General features: G+C 38.3%; 1 long non-coding RNA gene across 2 annotated transcripts in view; it reads right to left on the bottom strand.

The window, feature by feature from the left end:
* The window catches only part of LOC139184921 (uncharacterized), a 318414-nt gene that overhangs the window by 212795 nt on the left and 82066 nt on the right, over positions 1 to 23553 (bottom strand). For both annotated transcript variants that reach the window (XR_011568459.1, XR_011568460.1), the window contains exon 4: positions 748 to 875. This is a non-coding gene — a long non-coding RNA (uncharacterized lncRNA). The remainder of the gene's footprint in view (positions 1 to 747; positions 876 to 23553) is intronic.

Here is a 23553-nt window from a genome sequence, read left to right as displayed (position 1 = left end):
GCCCCAAATAGCCATTTGAATGGGTCACACAAAAAAGGCACTCCAGAAGGAGAAAAAAAAGGGTGGAGAAAGATTAACTAGCCAGTTTCCTGCTCTGGTTCAAATCACTTCAGCTGAAAAGTCAGTTAGGTGGGATACAAAGCCCACCTGGATGTCTAGCCCTGTTGAGCCTTCAATTAACTCGAGCCTGAGCCACCTCATCACTGTACTGCTTGAGAAGCACCAAGAAAGGCCACCCAGTCAAACCCGGCAAGCCCACGGACCAGGAAAGGTAATCATAAATTGTTTTAAGCTACTTAGCTTACGATTTGTTACCCAACAATAGAAAACTAGAAGAGTTTTTTTCTTGTTAAGGGTATAATATCACAAAAATTGCTTTTATCAATGAAGACAAAAAGAGCATAGAGAAAGGAATATACTTTCCTTATTGGCAATGCCAAAGTGGAAAGGAAAAGTGTCTGGTCAAGAGGGATGCCTTATTCCCTGGGCAATTTAACTGCTGTCTAGACAGTTCTAAGTAGCAGTTTTATAGATGCAATGTTGATAAGCTAGTCTCCAAAACTTTTTCAAAATGTTTCTATTTTGGATCTTAATCTGATTCATAACCAGCACTTCTAAAACTTTTTAGTAAAGACATGCAAAGTCATAACAAAAGTATAATATTATTATATTCCATGATGCTCCCTGTGTTAGTGACAGGTCATAGATAACTATCAGATATATTTGTTTATGTATGCAAATACATACCTTAATGTAGTCATTCTTCAACACAGATGTAATCCTGCACCCTAGAGAGATTTTATTGCAGTTCATAAAATTGGAATCAGAAGATTCAATTTAGTCCAACCTCCTTTTTGGGGCAACCAGAGCTTTATCTGAAAAAAAGTTGGAATATTACATGTAGTATTAGAACATAAAATTAAATTCTGCTATCTCGGAGGACAAGTTCAGATTTAATAAAAATAAATGCGACTGCTCATTCATTCAAAGAAACACACTCTCATTTTCCTACAGATGCTTCAGTAAAGAGAACACTAATCTAATTATAGTATTTAAAAAAATAAACTGTCTTTGTGCTGGCTATAAAATAAACAACACAGCTGCAGGGCCTGCCGAGCTTCACTTACTAAAGAAAATACCTTTTGATGATTAACAAAGGCAGATTTGTTTGAAACATGAATATGCTCACTGGAGTCTCCTGGATGGAGGGGATTTTTCAGAAAGGAAGGATTTCAACGAATTGAGGAAAATGTAAACCGAGATAATTAGAGTTAGATAACTTTTGCTCCCTTTTGATTTATAGTATTGGCAGGGTTGAAGGATAGGGGGTAGAGAGAGTAAAGAATGAAAGAAAAATATATTGGCTTCCTAAAACCAATCTAATTATTTTTGACATAGAACTTTTATATGAAGACCTTTTGGGTAAAATGGCTCAGTTATACTGTAACAATTTTTAGAAATCGTTACAGTATAACTGTAACTGACTCCTATGTTAGGCAGTGGAGAGTATGACTTATATTCTGGGGTGAGGTTTAGCTGCAGATCCCTGAGCAGGTAAGTCTTACCTAAGCTCATCTTTACAAGATTATCAGAACAATAATGAGAAAGTTTCCTGTAAATTAGGCATTTGGCACAAAATTGGCTTAGATACCATACTAAGCCAATTGGGCTGCTTTTGAGTGTGAAGGGGATATACTTAATAATTAATTAATTAACCCGCTGGGGCAATACACATAAATTGTTGCTGTCCCTGCAAGCCTCGATCTATGGTCACCCTCCATAGAGAAAATGTTATTAGTCCTTGGCAGAATGTCCCTGTGTATAAGACTGTGGCTACTTCTCTCATTTTACAGTTGAGGATACAGATGATGATCAAACCCTTTGAAGTCTCATAGTTCATTAGTAGCAGAACAGAACACAGGTCTCCTAAAAATTCCTTTCTAAAAACACAGTAGCCAAAGATTCCCACCCTTGGTCTATCTAAAGAGTTGCCTTTTTAGAGATGTTTCTTTAATCTGTAGATACATAGTACAAAAGATCTTCCCCAAATTATAAAACTTATTACTGAGTGGTTATTAAGCCAACAATACTGTATAACCCAACAAGGAAAAATTTTAAATATTATCAACACTTTTCCTTGGAAAGAAAGGAACCAGATCTCAAGGAAATGAGTCACAGGACAGACATTTTTCCATGAGAGAATCCATGTAAACGGGATTCCTAGGTGGCTCAGTGGTAAAGAACCCGCCTGCAAATGTGGGATTTGAAGGAGATGTGGGTTCAATCCCTGGGTCATAAAGATTCCCCTAGAGGAGGAAATGGCAACACACTGCAGTATTCTTGCCAGTAAATTCCATGGAGAGGAGCCTGGTGGAGTCCACGGGCTCCCAAAGAGTGGAACACGGCTGAGCGGCTGAGCACACGTGCACATGTGCACACATCTGTGTGAAAGAATTGCCTAAAGCTTTGGCAGGCATCACAGTAGCTGAAGGGCAAACACAAAGATATTCCAACCAAAAGTCATTTCACCTCTTACAAAGCTTACCAGCTACCTTTGAATATTCTTCCTCTAAATGCAAAGAACCCAGTTTCTACAGCAAATTTTTATTACTGTTTTACAACTATTTCTATTAGTTTTCTTGCTTTCATCTTACATTTCCTTAGGAATAGTCATAGACCATGACAAATCATGACATCTTGCAAGTGGAAATTAAAGAGATCTAAAATAGATACTACTTATTGGACTATAATGCTGGGTTTGCTGTGCTCTCATATACTCCCTTAGTGATGTTAAAGTGGCAGAGTTCACTATAGGGACATCTGTAGGGAAACATAGGGACACTATAGGGACACTATAGGGAAACACAAAAGGGAGGCATTCATGTACTTGTACACCACCTGGAAAAGGCTGTGCAACCTGGATTCATAAGAAGAACTAATATTGCCTATTAGCAGGCTTTGTTCAAGTTGCCTGGCAGGTATGCCAAGAAAGTCTGGAACTAGGAAAGTTCTAGACATGACACTTCCAAAGGTCCTGTCTCTTGAAGTCATAAACAGTATTTATTCTTTCAGAAGCAAAGTGGGGCAATACACATGGAGGACTAGCTTGTATTGACTCAACCAAGGAAGCTCACCTGAAACTTGAGTCCTGAGCTTTTTTTGGGGTCCCATCTTAGAGACAAGGCTGACTGAGCATGTGGCTCATCTCAGTCTCCAGCTGCTTTGAAAGTCCAGCTGACACCTTGTGACACAAAGTAAATCAGCATAATTTATAGTGTTAGATTATGTAGGATGATGGTCTTAGGCCTGCCGGTAAACAGAATCAGTTTTTTGAAGCCAGGTATCCCGGGATTTAGAGACAACTTTGCAAGGGATAGAAGCTAACTCCTCTCTTTGGAAAGGTTCATTTCTTTATTGCACACCTCTGCAGATGACATTCCTAAGAATCTGTTTCAGGTCTCTGCACTGACTGAGCTCTGCTATTCCTCCTCTCACCCATCACCCACCCACCCACTCACCACTTCTCACTGTGTCTTCCTATTTTGGTGCCCCTACCAACTGGTACACTTGATCAGAATTTCAGCTCAAATTTCTAAGAGAAAGAATTGGTCCAGTTTATCCCCATAATCTGTGTGGGTGTAAAGATTTATTAACAGCCTCTTTGTGGGCTTCTGACTAATCCAACTAACCCTCATTTGACTGTCTTTAAATCAAATCACAACCTTCATCCTATGAGCTGTAACCAAGAGCAATGAATCGCTGGTGTTTAACCAATGTAACCTTAATAAGCAATTGTTTTCAATGTCACCATCTGTATAATAAAACATATGCCTGTCATGAAATACCTGATTTGTTGGTATCATGAATGAAGGATCCAATATAAATAGCATCTCTTTTTAATATGGATAATTAAGAGTAGTTTGATTTCTTCCACAAGAAAACATACTTTTTATTTTGATAAAAAGATAACCAAAAAATAAAAAAGATAAAAAGATAATTGATAACCACACTATCAACTGTTTGGCTTTGAACCTTGTATATGTCATATTTACAACCTGTTTCCCAGTGATTCAAAATTATGCCCATTCAGGGTCAATGATTATTGTGCCACTCAGCAGGTGTAATATATACCTTTTAATAATCACTTGCAATGAGAAGAATAGAAAAGTGTATGTCCTACTGTGAAATCTCAAAAGTAACATTCATTTTATTTTATAATGATTAAAATGGGTATACTAGTACTATGGATCAAATTATGTCACTCTAAAATTCCCCAGAATGCCCTAATCTCCAATGTGGCTGTATTAGGAGACAAGGGCTATAGAAGCAAATAAAGGTTGTTGGTGGTGGTTTAGTTGTTAAGTCATGTCCAACTCTTGTGACCCCATGGACTGTAGCCCACCAGGCTCCTGTGTCTATGGGAATCTCCAGGCAAGAATACTGGAGTGGGTTGCCATTTCCTTCTCCAAAATAAAGATTAAATGAGGTCATGAGGATGGGACATTAATTTGATAGAACTGATGGTCCCATAAGAAGAGGAAGAGACACCAGATTTTCTTTATTTCCACAAACCATAGAGGAAAGGGCAGGTGCATTCAGCAAGAAGGAGGCCACCTGAAAGCCAGAAAGAGAGAGCTCACCAGAAACCAAATCTGCCAGAACCTTGATCTGTGGTTTCTACTCTTCAGGCTATGCTAAATAGATATCTCATGTTTAAGCCACCCGGTTTATGATACCACTTTTTTTTTGATATGATAGACTGAACAGGCAAATACATCTAAATTTATGGCTAAGTACATAAAGAAAGCACCGAATAATTGATGCTTTTGAACTGTGGTGTTGGAGAAGACTCTTGAGAGTCCCTTGGACTGAAAGGAGATCCAACCAGTCCATCCAAAAGGAGTTCGGTCCCGAGTGTTCAGTGGAAGGACTGATGCTGAGGCTGAAACTCAATACTTTGGTCACCTGATGCAAAGAGCTGACTCATTTGAAAAGACCCTGATGCCAGGAAAGATTGAAGGCAGGAGAAAGGGACAACAGAGGATGAGATGGTTGGATGGCCATCACTGACTTGATGGACATGAATTTGAGTAAACTCTGGAGTTGGTGATGGACAGGGAGGCCTGGTGTGGTGTAGTCCATGGGGTGGCAAAGTCAGACACAACGGAGCAACTGAACTGAACTGAACTGACATAAGTGAAAAAATAATTGAATGAACATCTTTATTGAATAGGAACTTAATGAATAACTAAATAAATGAAAACATAGGAAAAATTAGGATTTGAGTATCTTACACTCTCAGAAAAATAATTTTCACCTTAGATATAAACTTAAAATTTCCCCATAAAAGACCTAGAAATTTAGGAAGTCTTTGATCTGACTTAGATTTATAAAATTTATATGATTTTCTGTCATGAACATATTATGATTTTTCACATTTGGTGAAGACAATTGGAAACTTTCATTTGCCACACATTCTGAATGAGACAAGTCATCTGAAGATCAAAAATCAGTGAAGCAGCAGAAAGCATTGGTGAGTGAGAACAATTTACCATGTGACCATCTGTCCCACATTCTGAATTCAAGAGACTTGGCAAGTCTATAAAAATACCATGCATGAACTTTCCTTAATAGTCATATTTTTTACTGCCAGATATATTAATTTTCAATTGCATTTCAATAGGGCATTAGTGATAACCAGTTAGACAAATTCAAGATCCTAATGGAGATATATATCACAGACTTCTTTTTCATATTTAAAGGTAGCATTAAATTTATACCACATTGTTCAGGAATTCATTTATTTATGCTCCATACTTTATGGGTGCTGTGATGCCTCATAAAATTTCATATTAGCTAGAATCTCCTGCTAGGAAAATAATATGGTGGTTAAGTTAATTTGCATTTCTTTACTGCAGATATTTAGCTTTGTATTTTTGTGTCACTCTATATATTTTCATGCATTTTATAAAACTCCTCACCTACAGGAGTGAATTGGAATAGGGAAGTCAGATCGTGCCCTGATATTTTCAGTAAGATTTGCATATAATTACAGAAAATAGAAGTGGCTGAGAATTATTTTAGAGGTGTCTGGACAAATTCCATTATATAAGAAGTACCTACAGACCAAGACACCATCATTACATAAAGGAATATCTGTGTCCCCCTGGCCTCTTTGACAGAAATGGAAATCTAGGAGGGATAAGGTCACTATTTGGGCTTCCCTGGTGGTGCTAGTGGTAAAGAACTAGGCTGCCAATGCAGCAGATGTATGAGACGTGGGTTTGATTCCTGCTGTTGGGAAGATCCCCTGGAGGAGAGCAGGGCAACTCACTCTAGTATTCTTGCCTGGAGAATCCCTATGAACAGAGGAGCCTGGACTGAAGTAACTTAGCACGCAAGAAGGCAAGGTCAGTATTCAGTGGTCAGGAGAGACGATTAACCTGATTTGTTTTTCTATTAGTTTTGAGACTGTAAGATTTATGAGTGCAGAGCCTTGGTCTCTTTTATTCACCAGTATATTCCCAGAACATGGAAATTCCCAGACTGTATTTTTTCCACACATACAGTCATTATACAAAAAATATTATTGAATCATTGACAAGAAAAAAATGAAGCCAATGACGTTCCTTCTGCTGTGAGAAGGAAAAAAAAAAAAGGGAAATAAGCAAAATTGTTGAAAATTCCTCCTCTCTAAGCCAACTGTCTTCTCAGCTGGGAAAATCCTTGAGAAAAATCTCAAAGATAAGTGGGCCATTACAGGCCCGCTTACCACACTCTCTTGAAGACAGAAAAGGAATAGTTTTTCTGTAGCTTTCTACATATTCCTACAAATTAAAAATAAGGAAGGAAAGGTGGCAGAGCACCCTGAGTAGAGAGGCTTGGATACCCATAGCAGCTTATATGGTACAGGGTGCCTCAGGTATGGTAGATATGAGGGGACAGTGAGCCCTGACAGGCAGAAAGGGCAGTCTGGGGAGAGAGTCCTGAGTGAAGATAATGTCTTAGCTGGCTAGGAGCCTTTGGATGGCTCAAAACTTAGGTTCAGTTCTTAGGACACCGTGGCTTCCTTGACAGAGTTTTCCCAGGAGTTGCCCCCCTGGTGAAAAGGCGAGATGAGAGAAAATTCTTTGTTTATCTGACAATTGGACACTGTCTTTTCCAAGGGATTCAGCAGCAGAAAAGAGAGATTGAATGAGAATAAGAAAACTTTCAGCCTGCTGCCAGGTAGGAAGCAACTACACAGCTTTAGAGTAGAGGAAAATGCATAAGGAAATGGCCAACATTACTTAGGAAAATAGCATGAACAAAAGATGGGATGCCAAGCACATTTGTGATATCCTGATAGTTTGAATGTCTCTGATATTGCTAAAATTTCTGATTAAACAGTCTTCCATTCAGTCGCTCAGTTGTGTCCAGCTCTTTGTGAACCCATGGACTCTAATACACTAGGCGTCCCTGTCTATCACCAACTCCTGGAGCTTGCTCAAACTCATGTTCATTGAGTCGCTGATGCCATCCAACCATCTCATCCTCTGTCATCCCATTCTCCTCCTGCCTTCAGTCTTTCCAGGCATCAGGGTCTTTTCAAATGAGTCAGCTCTTCACATCAGGTGGCCAAAGTATTGGAGTTTCAGCTTCAACATTAGTTCTTCCAAGGAATATTCAGAACTGATTTCCTTTAGGATGGACTGGTAGGATCTCCTTGCAGTCCAAGGGACTCTCAAGAGTCTTCTCCAACACCACAGTTCAAAAGCGTCAATTCTTCAGTGCTCAGCTTTCTTTATAGTCCAACTCTCACACCTACATATGACCACTGGAAAAACCATAGCCTTGACTAGATGGACCTTTGTTGGCAAAGGTCTACTTTTTAATAAGCTGTCTAGGTTGGTGATAACTTTTCTTCCAAGGAGCAAGCATCTTTTAATTTCATGGCTGCAGTCACCATCTGCAGTGATTTTTGGAGCCCATAAAATAAAGTCTGTCACTATTTCCACAATTTCCCCATTTATATGCCATGAAGTGATGGGATCGGATGCCATGATCTTAATTTCCTGAATGTTGAGTTTTAAGCCAGATTTTTCTGTCTCCTCTTTCACTTTCATCAACAGGCTCTTCAGTTCCTCTTCACTTTCTGCTGTAAGTGTGGTGTCATCTGCATATCTGAGGTTATTGATATTTCTCCCGGCAATCTTGATTCCAGATTGTGCTTCATCCAGCCCAGTGTTTCTCATGATGTACTCTGCATGTAAGTTAAATAAGCAGGGTAACAACATACAGCCTTGACGTACTCCTTTCCCAATTTGGAACCAGTCTTTTGTTCCATGTCCAGTTCTAACTGTTCCTTCTTAATCTGCACACAGATTTCTCAGGAGGCAGGTAAGGTGATCTACTAGTCCCATCTCTTAAAGAATTTTCCACAGTTTGTTGTGATCTACACAGTCAAAGGCTTTAGTGTGATCAATAAAGCGGAAGTATATGTTTTTCTGGAATTCTCTTGCTTTTTCTATAGTCCAAGAAATGTTGGCAATTTGATCTCTGGTTCCTCTGCCTTTTCTAAATCCGTCTTGAACATCTGCCAGTCCATGGTTCATGTACTGCTGAAGTCAGGCTTGGAAAATTTGAGCATCATTTTACTAGTGTGTGAGGTGAGGGCAATTGTGTGGTAGTTTGAGCATTCTTTTGCATTACCTTTCTTTGGGATTGGAATGAAAATTGACCTTTTCCAGTCCTGTGGCCGCTGCTGAGTTTTTGAAATTCTCTGGCATATTGCACGCAGCACTTTTATAGCATCATCTTTTAGGATTTGAAACTGCTCGTCTGGAATCCTATCACCTCCACTAGCTTTGTTCATAGTGATGCTTCCTAAGGCCCACTTGACTTTGCATTCCAGGATGTCTGGCTGTAGGTGAGTGATCACACCATCATGGTTATCTGGGTCATGAAGATCTTAGGGCACAACAATTTGAACAGAGAGGGCAACTTGAAGTTGTGTTTGAACAATAATACTACTTTGATTGGATTTCACAGATAAAACAATAATCTAAAGATGTCTTTATTGAAATTTGTAAAATACTGTGAAAATGTAGATTCTCCTTTATATTTCTATGGTATGGTTTGTACTGTTGATGGTGATTCACTGATTACTTGTAATAAAAATAATGAGGGGTATAAACAGTTCATTGTGAAACAATAATAAAAGCCATGACTAAAAGCAAAGTGACAGGGACCAGAAGTGACATGTGAGGAGCCACTTCCAACTAAAATCTGTTAAAAATTAAGATTAAGCATCACTGAACTTCCACTGCAGAGGCATGGGTTTTATCCCTAGTCAGGGAACTGAGATCCCACATGCTCCATGATGGGGCCAAAATAAGAAAAAGATGAAGCATCGCTAATGCTTCATTAGTGATGAAGCATTGGTCAGGATGGGAATCTAAGTGAAAATGTGGTTTGATTTCATACACTCCTTTCTTGGTAATATTGTCATTGGATACATTAAGTTATAATGAATTTTGCCAGTTGATGAATCAAGAATATATTTGAAGTAGTTTGATCTTTCAGCAGATACTAAAATACTTGAAGTGAAAGGGAACATATTATTTTGTGTCACATTCTATTCCAGTTTGGACGGCTTATATTTATAACTTCTAGAAGGATGAGTTAAAGTTAGAAGAAAGAAGGGGCAGGGTATTATAATCAGAAGACAGTGTACAAGCACAAGAATGCACTACATATTCAGTTAGCTGTAATCCACAAATACAGTCAGAATACACAGTAGAGAGAAGATGGCTTGATGAGATGATAAAGATCTAGAGGATGCAGAACTAAGGAATTGAAGCTGTATCCTGTGGGGGAAATTTATGCCTAAGGAGCACAGTCAGATTTGAATATTACAAAGATCACTCTAAGAGAATGTAAATGGTATATTGGTGCAGGGAAGTGAATTCTCCAGACACTTATGATAGAACTTTCCCATTAGTCTGTGCAAGAAATAAACCAAATGACAGAAGAGACACTACGGAGAAGGAAACACATTGGAGAACCCTTTACTTGACAAAGATGTCCACATTTCTGGCAGGGAAAATAGCAATAATTGATGATATTTACCAAAATTTGGGAATCCAAGAGAGGAAGAGAAGAGGGAAGGGGATGAGGCAGGGAAAATGATAAGTTCAAAGCCACATTAAGTTTGTGATCAAAGAGAAATCTCAGGTGCAGGTATTCTGATTATCAGTCAATTTGATGATATTATAGCAGAAAGTCTAGGGTAGAAATATTAGAAAATAAGAAAACAATGCCAATAACAAGTAAGGACACTATGAAAAAAGACAGTATCATGGGGAATGGTGAACATGGGATGGAATTAAGAGACGTATTGAAGTAAGATTCAGTAAGACTGGTGCCAAATTGATTGAACATTTAACCATTAGAAAAATGCATTGCTCTTATTAAGCACCAGAGCAAGTGCTGTTTAAAGTATGTAATTTATTCAAGTACAACTTCTAAACTTTAAACAGAACTGTAGTTAAAATTTAGTTTTATGGAAGTATTTTTCTATATCAGGCTATTATGCGTAAACTGTAGGTCAAGGCACATGTTATTCAAGTTTAGTATTCAAAACACCTAGTATTTTTTTTTTTTCCTTCTATTTTTTGGCCCCATTGCACAGTATGTGGGATCTTAGTTCCTGGACCAGAAATCAAACCCAAGCCCCCTGCAGTGGAAACACAGCATCTTAACCACTGGATAACTGTGTATATGGCCAGTGTATGTTTATGAAACCAAATTGACACATCTATACTGCAACTTTCATCATATTATGCATTTTTTTCAGCATATACTTACTGAATGTATGCCACAGGCCAGGCCCTTTCCTTTTTGCTATGTATAAAAAGATTGATTAATATTTTTAGATTTAAAAAGTAGTCTAGGCAAAGACAGAAACATGAAATTAAAAGACGCTTACTCCTTGGAAGGAAAGTTATGACCAACCTAGATAGCATACTCAAAAGCAGAGACATTACTTTGCCAACAAAGGTTCGTCTAGTCAAGGCTATGGTTTTTCCTGTGGTCATGTATGGATGTGAGAGTTGGACTGTGAAGAAGGCTGAGCACTGAAGAATTGATGCTTTTGAACTGTGGTGTTGGAGAAGACTCTTGAGAGTCCCTTGGACGGCAAGGAGATCCAACCAGTCCGTTCTGAAGGAGATCAGCCCTGGGATATCTTTGGAAGGAATGATGCTAAAGCTGAAACTCCAGTACTTTGGCCACCTCATGCGAAGAGTTGACTCACTGGAAAAGACTCTGATGCTGGGAGGGATTGGGGGCAAGAGGAGAAGGCGACAACAGAGGATGAGATGGATGGATGGCATCACTGACTTGATGGACGTGAGTCTCAGTGAACTCTGGGAGTTGGTGATGGACAGGGAGGCCTGGCATGCTGCAATTCATGGGGTCGCAAAGAGTCGGACATGACTGAGTGACTGATCTGATCTGATGATAGAAATTAGTACAGAATGAAAAGCAATCACTAAAAAAGGATATATCAGTCAACTGGTCAGCTTCTTAAGGTGATGAAATATAAGCCAAATGTTGATGTGGAGTAGGAGTAAACCAAGTTCATCGGGGTGGAGGGGGCGTACCCTTGGAGGTATTACAGGCTTGAGAGTCATCTTTGTGAGTAGGATGCAGGGCTGGGAGATCACAGAGCTCTCAGTAACTCTGGCAAAATAGTGGAATGATGGAAGGCAGAGATAGAAGAGAATAATGAACCATGAAGATGAACATCAGGTAGGGACAATATGTTTCTCTGCTATGTTTAGGAATCTGAATCAGAGAAAAGTAAGAAGAGACAGGCTATAAATTCAACATCAGACATTTTGGGTTAGAATGTGTATGGTTAAAGTAGGCTGACTACTGTAATAAAAAATCATTTCATTATCTTAACAAATAAAAGTTACTATTTCATCAGTATCATAGTCCGGTGAAGGGTGTTTGGGAGGGTCTATGTTTAATGAGGCATTTATGCACCAAGGTTCCTTCCATACGCCTTCCTCTACATTCTTAGAACCTTCTCTGTGGAGCACATGGACAAGCAAAGAATGAGAGGATTCAGGCAAGACTGTTTCATGGGGCAGACCTAAAAGAGGCCTGTATCACATCAACACACATTTTGCTGGTCAGAGGTCTGTAACATGGTCATACCTGGTTCTTCAGGAGACCGAGGAATTTAGCCTACCCTGATGATTCATAAGGGAAGGAAAAAGGATTTGATGAGCAAGTTTCTATCTGTGAGATAGGCAAGGATAAATAAAAAGTAAAGAACTATGTTTTAAGTCTATTAATATATTTATGAGTCCTGAACATAAAACATTGGTAGTTTTAATCATGGAAGCAAATGAAATCCCAAGTACAATCAAGTATATTGAAAATAACTCAGGGGAATTTCAGCATTTCATGGATACATTTTTAAAAGCATGAAAAAGGAATTGAATATAAATGGCCAGAAAAGTACGAGAAGAGTAGGACAGAGAATGTCAAAGTGTCAAGAGAGGGAAAGAATTTCAAGAGGGAGGGAATGATCAAAGGCATGATAAGCTCCAGGGTGGTTAAGTAAAATAGAAACCATTGGCCACATCCCAAAACTTTACTTCAATTCGGTATGACTTCATTGTGTCATTTATATGGTTAAATACCTACAGGAAGGGGACTATGACTGTATCTTGAGCAATAAATAGCCTTAACTCATGATGTCTCAACTTGCTGGAGATGGTTAAGTTTTCTGTATAATTGCTGATTTCAAATTAGTCTTAATAAAAATGTTAAATCTACATTTACAGTTACTTTCTCATATAAGTTTTATATGTGGTGTTTTTCTAAAAAGATTTTAAAAATCAATAAAAATCATTTATAGTTCCTTTTAATGTTCATGTTTATAATCTCCTTATTAAATGCATTTTGCAGTTAAGTGGACGCTGTTTTGTGGATTCAGAATATATGTAAAACATGTTTGCAATGTATGCTTCTCACATGTGCATGTGTCTATACATACACATATCTACATACTTTCTCATGGACACATATAATTAAATTTAAAAGAGTGACAAATAAAAGCAAATTATATAAATACCTTGCTAAACATCTCAATTTGTCTTTTAAATTATGAAACCCTTGATTCCACTGTTTGGAAATTGCATACCTCCAAGGAATAAGGTGGATGGGAGGTGGGATACATTATCTGTGTTTTAATATCCATGTTTAAAATATTTAAACATTAATAATAAATATCCTGAAAGCATAGGTACATACTATTTGGCATTGAAAATAATGTGAAGAAATATTTACCAAATGTTTTTTCTTAAAAAAAATCTTACTCACATTCCCTATGTATAAAATATTTACAAGAGAAGCCTGTATTTTTGTTGGTTTCCATTGATGGTGACCTCTGAAGCAACTCTGGGAATTCCTATGTCAATAGGAGCAAAGTTTGGAAACAACTGAGGGGGTGGGCTGTGCTGCTGCAGGAACTCCCGCAAGAAGGCAATTGATGGAGGAAAAATGTGGGGTCAGATGCTCCAAAGCTCTAAGTAGAAAAGATTGAGAGGAAGAAACTAAGCAGGTAGCCAGTGGCAGGCCCTCATATAAAATAAAATACAATAAAAGGTTAAACAAAACAGCTTGTTTAGGATAGCACATTGACTATAGGGCAGCCCTAGGAAAAGCTTGAGAGGAGAACTTTGCAGCAGACACAAGCAACGCCAAACAGAACTAACAGAAAACAAAACAACAACCAAAAAAAAAAAACCAACTTCAGACACTCAAGCAGGTAAAACACAAATGGTTTTTAGCAGCAGTGATTAATACTAAATAAAATGAAGGAAACTTTTGCCTCTAACTATAAATAGCATGAACCATGAAATGTTCTCACCATAAATTCAAATTCCATTAACATGGATTTGCCTGTATGTGCATGCATGCTGAGTTGTGTCTGACTTTTGACCATCCCATGAACTGTAGATTACCAGTCTCCTCTGTCCCTGGGATTTTCAGGCAAGAATACTGGAGTGGATTGCCATTTCCTACTCCAGGGGATCTTCCCCCAGAGACCAAATCCATGTCTCTTACATCTCCTGCATTGGCAAGCAGACTTTTTACCACTGACTCACCTGGGAAGCCCATAAAGTCACTTACTGCTGCTGCTAAGTGGCTTCAGTCGTGTCTGACTCTGTGCGACCCCATAGACGGCAGCCCACCAGGCTCCCCTGTCCCTAGGATTCTCCAGGCAAGAACACTGGAGTGGATTGCCATTTCCTTCTCCAACGCATGAAAGTGAAAAGTGAAAGTGAAGTCGCTCAATCATGTCCAACTCTCAGTGACCCCATGGACTGCAACCCACCAGGCTCCCGCATCCCTGGGATTCTCCAGGCAAGAACACTGGAGTGGGTTGCCATTTCCTTCTCCAATGCATGAAAGTGAAAAGTGAAAGTGAAGTCGCTCAGTCATGTCCAACTCTTAGCGACCCCATGGACTGCAGCCTACGAGGCTCCTCCGTCCATGGGATTTTCCAGGCAAGAGTACTGGAGTGGGGTGCCGTTGCCTTCTCTGTAAAGTCATTTAAAATGTATCTAATTCCTGTGGTCTAGGCTCTCCAGGAGGTGGTTGGGAGATGGAGAAATCAGACCCAGTTTCCTCTAACAGAAATCTTTCTTCCTCCTAAGAAAGAAATGTGTACATAAAAATTATGCCAGAGGGGAATAGCAGATGTCATACTAGTGGAGCTTAGCAACAGGGTTTCTGAATCTGATAGGCCAGGCACAGAGAATACTTCTGGGTAGAAAGGAAACTTGAACTGGGTTAGTGGTTTACCAACAGGGAGTATTTAGATAAATTAGACTTTACCAACAGTAGGCTCCACCAGTAGCAATGGCAGCAAATGAGTAAATCCAATCAAGAAGACAGAACCATGTGTATTAATCTCTTAGTATATTCCAGGTACTATAGTGGATGGTTGGATGGATGAATGGATACCATTCATTTGGATGGTATCTCATAGAATGTAACTGCACATAATTAATTTCACTATGACTTTGATGCACTTAGGCATATTTTATATATAGGAAAGAAATTAAATTTGTTAAGTCTCTTGTCTAAGGTAATAAACACAGCCTTGGTTGCTATGCTGGGATACAGGCTCAGGTAATCTAATTCTACAATTTGTTCTTAACCACAACTGACAGTGAAGAAGTGCTGAAAGAAAGAAGGAAAGAAAGAAAAGAAAATCAAGCTATAGAGTATGGAGTCCCCCATCCCTATAATATTGGTAAAGAAGAAAAATCCTTTTTTTTGTTCAAATTTCCTTCTGAGTGATGTCTGCTTTCCAGAGACATCTCAAAAATCAGCACATAAGTGTGAGTATACAGTTTACTGTGTGAGACAACATCTAATGTATTGTCCTGTTTACAATATTGAACAATAATAAAGAGAAAATTCCCAAACATTTGAGTTGAAGGAACAACAACAAAAGATACAAAGAGCACAATGACTTAAAATGCGAATCACAAAGATCTTTGAAAATTTTTGTCATAAGATTTTTCTTAGTCTTCTTTTCAAAGCCAATTATTTTTGATTCATTTAATATTTCAGACAATGAAGATATTGCAGAAATTCCCTTTTCTTACTAACTCTACCTTGATCAGACCCTTTTCACTCTGTTTACTCAACTTAGAGTTGACTTCCATCACGATAAACCCTCCCTTGCTGAGTTCTCAACAGCCCTTGTCTTCTTGCTTCATTGTACTTGCTTTTTTGAACTGCCTTCCTACTTAAACAAACTCTGAGACTATACCCAGTACAGCTGCCTGTGGCTAGCGATCAACACTGTCATGTAAACAGGTCCCACTTTAAATTCATGGTTAAGTGGGCCCTTAAGGTTGCTGAACAATCACACTACATTCCCCAAATCTACACACCATTCACTTTCCCAGAGGATTATACACGCATTCCCCCCAAATTACATCACCTTTACTCACTCTCATGCATAGGCTGACCTGTTGATTCTAGTTTACTTAGGAAATACAAGAATCCAGATTAGAACTTCCACATCTCACTCCCATCTGCACCGTGTCTATAAAAGAAGGATTTTGCTGTTCACTCTCCATGGGAAGGCTAACTCCTCCTCAAGTGCATTAAACCCAATCCTTTCTCATGTACACAAATCTCCCTAGTCATTTTCCCTATCTTTGCTGCATCATCCCAGTTTACTTTTCAATCTTTCTCAGTAGCATATAAAATATTGTTTTTCTGCCACTAAGAATCTGTCTCTTAACAAATTTGTCAGAATGTTGATAAACAACAAAGCTAGGTAATTGGTACCAGCATGTGCATTACACATTAATCACTGTTTGTGTACGTTAAAAAAAAAAAAAAACAAAACAAAGCTTTAATGCAAAAGAAAAAATGAAAACAAAAAAACCTCCAGTGACTTTTCTATTCCTTTCTACATATGATGCCAATTCTCTCATTCACAGCATAACAAAACAACTTAAAATCTCTCTACACTTACCTTTTTCACTTCCTTATTCTTGCACATCCACTCCATTCACTAATGCTGGGGTCAATGGAATGAAGGTTCTAAGGAGGCTTGATGAACATTTTCATGAAGTTTATTTTATTTTTATTATTATTCTATTTTTAAACAATTAAAAAATAAAATATAATTTCTTTACAATGTTGTGTGAGTTTCTACCGTACACTGAAGTGAATCAGACACATGCATACATATACTCCCTCCCTCACAAGCCTCCCTCCCACCCCATCCCTCTGTGTGAGTGCGTGTGAGTGCTCAGTCATGTCTGACTCTGTGTGACCCTATGGATTATAGCCTGCCAGGCTCCTCTGTCCATGGGATTCTCCAGGCAACAATTCTGGAGTGGCTTGCCATTTCCTTCTCCGGTGATCCCACTCCTCTAGGTCATCACAAAGCACCAAGCTGAGCTTCCTGTACTACCCAGCAGCTTCCCACTAGCTATCTATTTTACACATGGTAATGCATATATGTCAATCCCAATCTCCCAGTTCATCCCTTCCTCCCCTTCCACCTCTGTGTCCACATGTCGGTGCTCTACATTTGCATATCTATTCCTGTCCTCCAGATAGGCTCATCAGTACCATTTTTCTAGATTCAATATATATGCATTACTATATGATATTTGTTTTTCTTTCTGACTTACTTCACTCTGTATGACAGATTCTAGGTCCATCCAGGACACTTGTTTTATTGATACAATTAATCTATAAGTAATGAGATAACTAATCATTTTTACAAACTGAAAATCAGTGAGCCATTATATAATCAGGACAGTATGCTTCAAGTTTCATAAATGTAATTTGAACTACCTTTAGCAAACAAGAGTAATTTATTGGCTAACATAACCAAAATAATGATAGAGTTGTCATAAGGGCTCAGAGATAAGTATTATCCTCTTTGCTTTGCTTTTTTCTTTCTTTCTGTGACTTCTCCTGTAACTGCTAGACACACTATTACTGGCAGTCTCTACATTTAAACTCCTAACATAAAAAAAACCCAAACAGGGAGTAAGAGTTCTTCCATATCGTCTTAGTTTCATAAATCCCAAGGGAAGATTCTTGTTGGTCCTACCTGAGTCAGGTATTGACTCCATTAGCAGTATCTGAACAGGGTATCAGAATCTATAAAAAAGATGGAAGCTTCCTTTGAAATCATCAGTAACCAGCAAGGGAACTGCTAGCATAGATTGGTGGGAGTGTGTGCACGTGTAGTGAATTACTACACTGGGCAAACAAAACAACAGATGTTTGTTAACAACTCTTTGTTTTGGCTTCCTACTCTCCAATTGGAGACCATTGTCCTAGAAGCTTAATTGTACTTATCCCCCCACCTTTTTTTTCCAGCACAGTAAAAGGGTTTCCACAATTTTAAGGCCACTAACAGAGTAGTTTCACTCATACATATTTCAAAGTTATACTGAGAGGAAAACTCAGGTTAGTTCCAAAGGAAAACTGTTCTGTTGAAGCAACTTAAGAAGGTTAAAAACCTTTCAAAGACAAGTAACTCTGTGATGATATTACGCACTGAATGTTTGTAACCCCTCAAAGTTTATAAGTTGAAATCTAATCCCCAGTATGATGGGTATTTGGAGGTGGAGGCTTTGGGAGGGTGGAGCCCTCGTGGATGGGATTAGCATCCTCCTAAGAAGAGGCCAGAGAGCCAGTTTGTCCCTTGTCCATTATGTCAAGAAACAAAGTCAACAATCTGTGACCCAAAGGAGGGGTCTCACCAGAAGTCTACCATGCTAGCACCATAATTGTACATTTCTAGCCCCCAGAGCTACAAGAAAATAAATTCCTGTTGTTGATAAGCCACCTACTTTATGGCATTTTGTGTTAATGATCCAAGGTTGTGGAAACAGATAATAAGTAAACTGATGTCAGGGAAAGTGACATGAAGATTTTATTAACAAGAGTCTTTCATGTGCTCAAAAACTTAAAAAAATATTATGAGAAACTCTGTGATACAATGTAATATAAATAAGTATAATAATATAAATAAGTATATTGCCACTGAGTTGAAGCTCAGAAAACACTATCTTTCAGTCTTTTCAAATAGGGTATTTTCTTTTTCTATTTTGAATATATGGTAACTGCTTGGTGGTAGTTTGGGCACTAAGTCATGTTCTACTCTTACGACCCCATGGACTGTAGCCTGCCATGCTCCTCTGTTTGTGGGGTTCTCCGGGCAAGGATACTGGAGTGAATTGCCATTTCCTACTCCAGGGGATCTTCCTAACACAGGAATCAAACCCAGGTCTCCTGCATTGCAGACAGATTACTTTACAACAATTACTTAATTACTTATTTATTTTTGGTGCCCAAACTTTGTGAACTAGGTCTGCGAAACCTTACAGATTCAGGTAAATGTTTCAAGGAGTAATCAAATAAATTAATAAAGAAACCAAAAAATTCTTTCCTTTAAAGCTCTTTGTTGTTTTTTTGAAAATTATAAAACATAATTATACCACAGATTTTTGTAAATTGTTATTAATATTTTATTTTGTTCAAAGCAATTATTGAGTAACACAGAATGCTGCTATATACATTTAGGAAGCACACACTTGTGATACATTACTATGTAAACTTTACAATGGAAGTGATTTGGGTCTTTTCTGTTCATTGCCTTATACTCAGTTCCCATAGCAGTACTTGACTCATAGTAGATGTGTCATACTTTTTTAAGTCAATTAGCGAATCTTTGTCATATAATAATTTTAAAATATTTTCTATCATTATATATTAAGATTTACCCTGCTATTATGTTTATGGACATCACATCCAGCTCAGGATAGCAAACACAAATGAAAAAAAAGGAAGGAACCAATGTCCTTTGATCTTATTATTATATCACATTTTTGAAAATCACGGAACAAAAATGTCAGCGTTAAATTCAACCAAATGGAAGGAGAATCCTATAACTAGGTATCAAGCAAAGACATCAGGTGATATGAATCTATTCTAAAAGAAAAAGACTGACTTTTCAGTATTAGATATTTACAAGAACTTAGATTTCCCAACCAAGTAGTCAGATATTAGACCATCACAAGTTTGCTTATTTCATGCATGCTATGCAAAAGTTGCTTCAGTCATGCCCAACTCTATGAAACCCTATGGACTGTAGCCCGCCAGGCTCCTCTGTCTATGGGATTCTCCCAACACAGGGATGGAACCCACATCTCTTATGTCTCCTGCATTGACAGGTGGTTTCTTTTTCATTCCCAGCCAAAATAAGTTGCCATATTGGAGAGAATTTTGTTGCATCATGTTCAGCCATTTTATATCTTTGAGCTCTCAAGAAAAAATATTTTTGCCAATAAATGTTATACATTCTAGAAATACTGCTATGTTTTCCACTATTTTAAAGCAACTCTTGGAGAAATTAGCAGCTATCTAATTTTCATTCTGCATGCAGCTGGACAAAAACATGTGTGCCACAGTGAAGCTGGGCCTTCCTTCATGACTCAGATGATAAAGAATCTACCGACAATGCAGGAGACTCAGGTTTGATCCCTGGGTTAGGAAGATCCCCTGGAGAGGGCAATGGCTACCCACTTCAGTATTCTTGCCTGGGAAATCCCATGGACAGAAGAGCCTGGAAGGCTACAGACCATGGGGTCGCAGAGTCAGACATGGCTGAGCGACTTTCACTTCACTTTCAGTGAAGCCAGCTCTTAGCTTTCATCGATTGCATGCAAATTTTTGCCATCAGAGAAAAATTTGCATTTTATGAGTCCATTTTGGAACCTGGAAAGGATGTCAATGTCTTCAAAATGGTGAAAAACTTCTTTGCCAGGGAAAGCTTCCACTGGAAGACAAATCTTGGTGTTCAGTGCACAGGTGGAGCACCTGCAATGTCTGGCAACACATCTGGGTTGGCTGCTTTCTTGAAGAAAGCCACTCCACATGTCATAATGACTCACTGCCTTCTATACCGGCAAGCAGTGGCATGAGACTGCCAGCAAATCTGAAAAAGTCTTCCTCCACTGCCATGGAAAGATCAAGTTTACCAGAGCCAAAGGTTTAAATCGTTCATTTTGGCATGGTTTGTCAAAGGATGAGAGAAGAGTATTAACTTCTCTACTGCATGTTCCAAGAGTAAACTTGAAGCGCTTGATTGCATTTTGGGAAAGTTTTACCTTTATCGTTTCCCTCCTTTCTCTCTTCTTTCTTTCTTTGTTAATTATTTTTTGCAGGGGAACAAGTGGAAGATAAAATGATATAAAGAAAAATTCACTTGGAAATACTGGACAAGGAGGAGTTGATCCACATGTTAACTAAGGGAAGACTACTTTTGACAATACAATTGAGGTAATTTATTCAAAGCAAAGCCTTGAATTACAGATGCTGCTAAAAACAAAACAAGCACAGCATCCTATCCCTCCCTTAAACCACCACCACAACAAATGACAAACTATTGTATCCAAGTTACCAGTTTTTAACCAAACACAAGAAAAAGGAAAGTATCTAAAAGTTATAAATGCTACAGAAGTCATGATTTTAGTCTGCATTGAGAGTAATAGAGCCTTGCCAAATTCTCTGTGGGAAGATATCTATAGTTCCCTGGAAAAACTGTAGAGTTCTTCCCAAGGTCACGTCTGCTCAAACTACTTAACTATTGAAATCTGGATTTGTGATCCTTTTCTTGCTGACACAAAAAGCACCACTGTGGCATATTTTGACCTATATGACTTTGGGACAAATGATTTGCCAGGATTTCAAGTCAAGAAATTCCAGAGAATTCAGTTATATTTGACAATGTACATTCACCTGGCAAAGCCTTTTGTGGAAACATTGATTCTACTCACATGTCTTTGTAAAGAAGGTTATTAGCATGAAAAGTTGCCTAAACATATAAACAAAAATATCAAAATTAGATGTCAAAGATAACATGCATATTTTCAAGTCACAGCTATGAGAATTCCATATTTTTAAGGTGAATAATTATCGTATTTTTGCTGATATTTCCTTCAGAGAAAAATGGATTTGTCATATTTGTAAAATTTGGATCTTAAATTTTAGATGGCTTATTCAGTAAACAGCCTCTAATTACGTTTATAAATACATGTGAGCACTGAAAACATAAATATTTCTAAAGGTTTCTTTCACGTTACTTTTTGATCATTTTGTAGTTGAATAGCTAGGTACGACTGTTATGAGGTGATGGTTTCAAAACTTAACCAGGTGTTCCAGAATGACCAGCAATCTGGACCATTCACTTTCTCCAAAAATCTTTGTTTCCAGTTCTCCATGAAGATAATCTAAATTTCTTTCCACGTTTGATTTATAACCTTGGCATTCCCCTCCTTACTCTCAGTAGATGATTTTTATTTCTCCTTCACAGAGAAGTTTCCTTACCTTTCTTCATCAAGCCTGGAAACTAACTTGCATCTGTAGATCTACTCTTTTCTCTCCATTATAATGACAATTGGTCAAATGGCTGGAACCCAGAGAAGGCAATTTTCCAGCTTCAACCATGCTTATGATAATACCTATGGAATCGCACTTCACCCAGATAGAAGTGTCCCAAAGAGCCTGTGTAGAGTTGAACTATTCTACCAGCTTGGTTTCTTCACCTTGGGACTGTCATTGGAGAGAAAACTATACCTTTTTTTCCCAAGCATATTACAGGGTTCTTCTGTAATAGTATGTTAGCTTTTACTAATTCACTAAGGTCCTGCCATTCTTTCTGTATGATCCTATCAACTGCTGTGGCTTCAATTATTTCCAAATTCTACTGATTCAAGGATCTCCTTCCTCAGCCCAGAGCTGCCCCACTGGCTACTTGGATAGCCCACAGAGATTGAAATCCAATAATCACAAAACTTAACCTTTTATTATTCAAACTTTTTTTTATCCTCTGGTGTCTATTTGAATCAATGGTACTCAGTGGCTTTAAACAAAAATCTTAGATGAATTTTCATCTTTTCTCTCTCATTCCCTTCATATCCAAATACATAACATTTCATATTTTTCTACTTCTTACAAAACTCTTATAAATCCACCCACTTCTACTTATGTCCTTGCCAAGAGTCCACTTCCTCATGTTGCAGCAATGCACTTATTACTGCTTTCCCTCATTCCAGTCCATTCTCCATGGCCCTTGGAGTCAGCTTTCTACAGTGCAAACCTAATTCTATTTAGGACCATTCAAAGATCCTCTAATGCTCTCCAACAGAGTTAAGATTTCTTGAAAAGGCTTCCAAGGTCCTACTCATTTTTCCAATGTGATTTATCATTTTTGTCTCCTTCATATGTCATATGATAGCTTTTAATCCAAGAATCCAGACTTAAGACTGTATCAGCACATTGATCACTGGTCTTTGATTTTATGCTGCTACTGCTAAATCACTTCAGTCACGTCTGACTCTTTGTGACCCTATGAACTGTAGCCCACCAGGCTCCTCTGTGCATTGGATTCTCCAGGCAGTAATACTGAAATGGGTTGCAATGTCCTATACCAGAGGATCTTTCCAACCCAGGAATCAAACATGTGTCTCCTGCAGGTTCTGGTCTCATAGATTTTACACATAAAACATAAATATCTTGGGAAATTCAGTATTATGCATTCCCTTGACAAATTCCTCAAATTTTGTCTCAATTTTTTGTGCCTGGTTATTTCACAGCAACTCTGATCCACGGTCTGGTTCATACCCATCCACCCATGTTTTGTCACTTCTGCCACATAAGGTCAGGTTGTTCGAATTTATGTTATACTTCTTCCAAAGTAAGAAGCAGTTACAATGTTCTTTATCTGTGAAGATGCCTTTTGAAATCCAAACAACTCTTTTCTATACCACTTTGGAATTCAAACAGCTCAGAAGATGGGAACTACCCACACTCTCGGTTTGACTGTCAACACCTCATTCTTTAAACGTTTTCTCTATAGAGTAGTTCACGGCTTGGAAAAATCCATCCTTTCATTTTAGGAGACTGCCGTGTACACTGTAAGACAAACTCCTCCTT

The sequence above is a fragment of the Bos indicus genome, chromosome 9 (genome assembly GCF_029378745.1).
Source record: "Bos indicus isolate NIAB-ARS_2022 breed Sahiwal x Tharparkar chromosome 9, NIAB-ARS_B.indTharparkar_mat_pri_1.0, whole genome shotgun sequence".
NCBI lineage: Eukaryota > Metazoa > Chordata > Mammalia > Artiodactyla > Bovidae > Bos > Bos indicus.
Note: the sequence above shows the minus strand (reverse complement) of the source record. Positions and strands in the feature narration are given on the sequence as shown.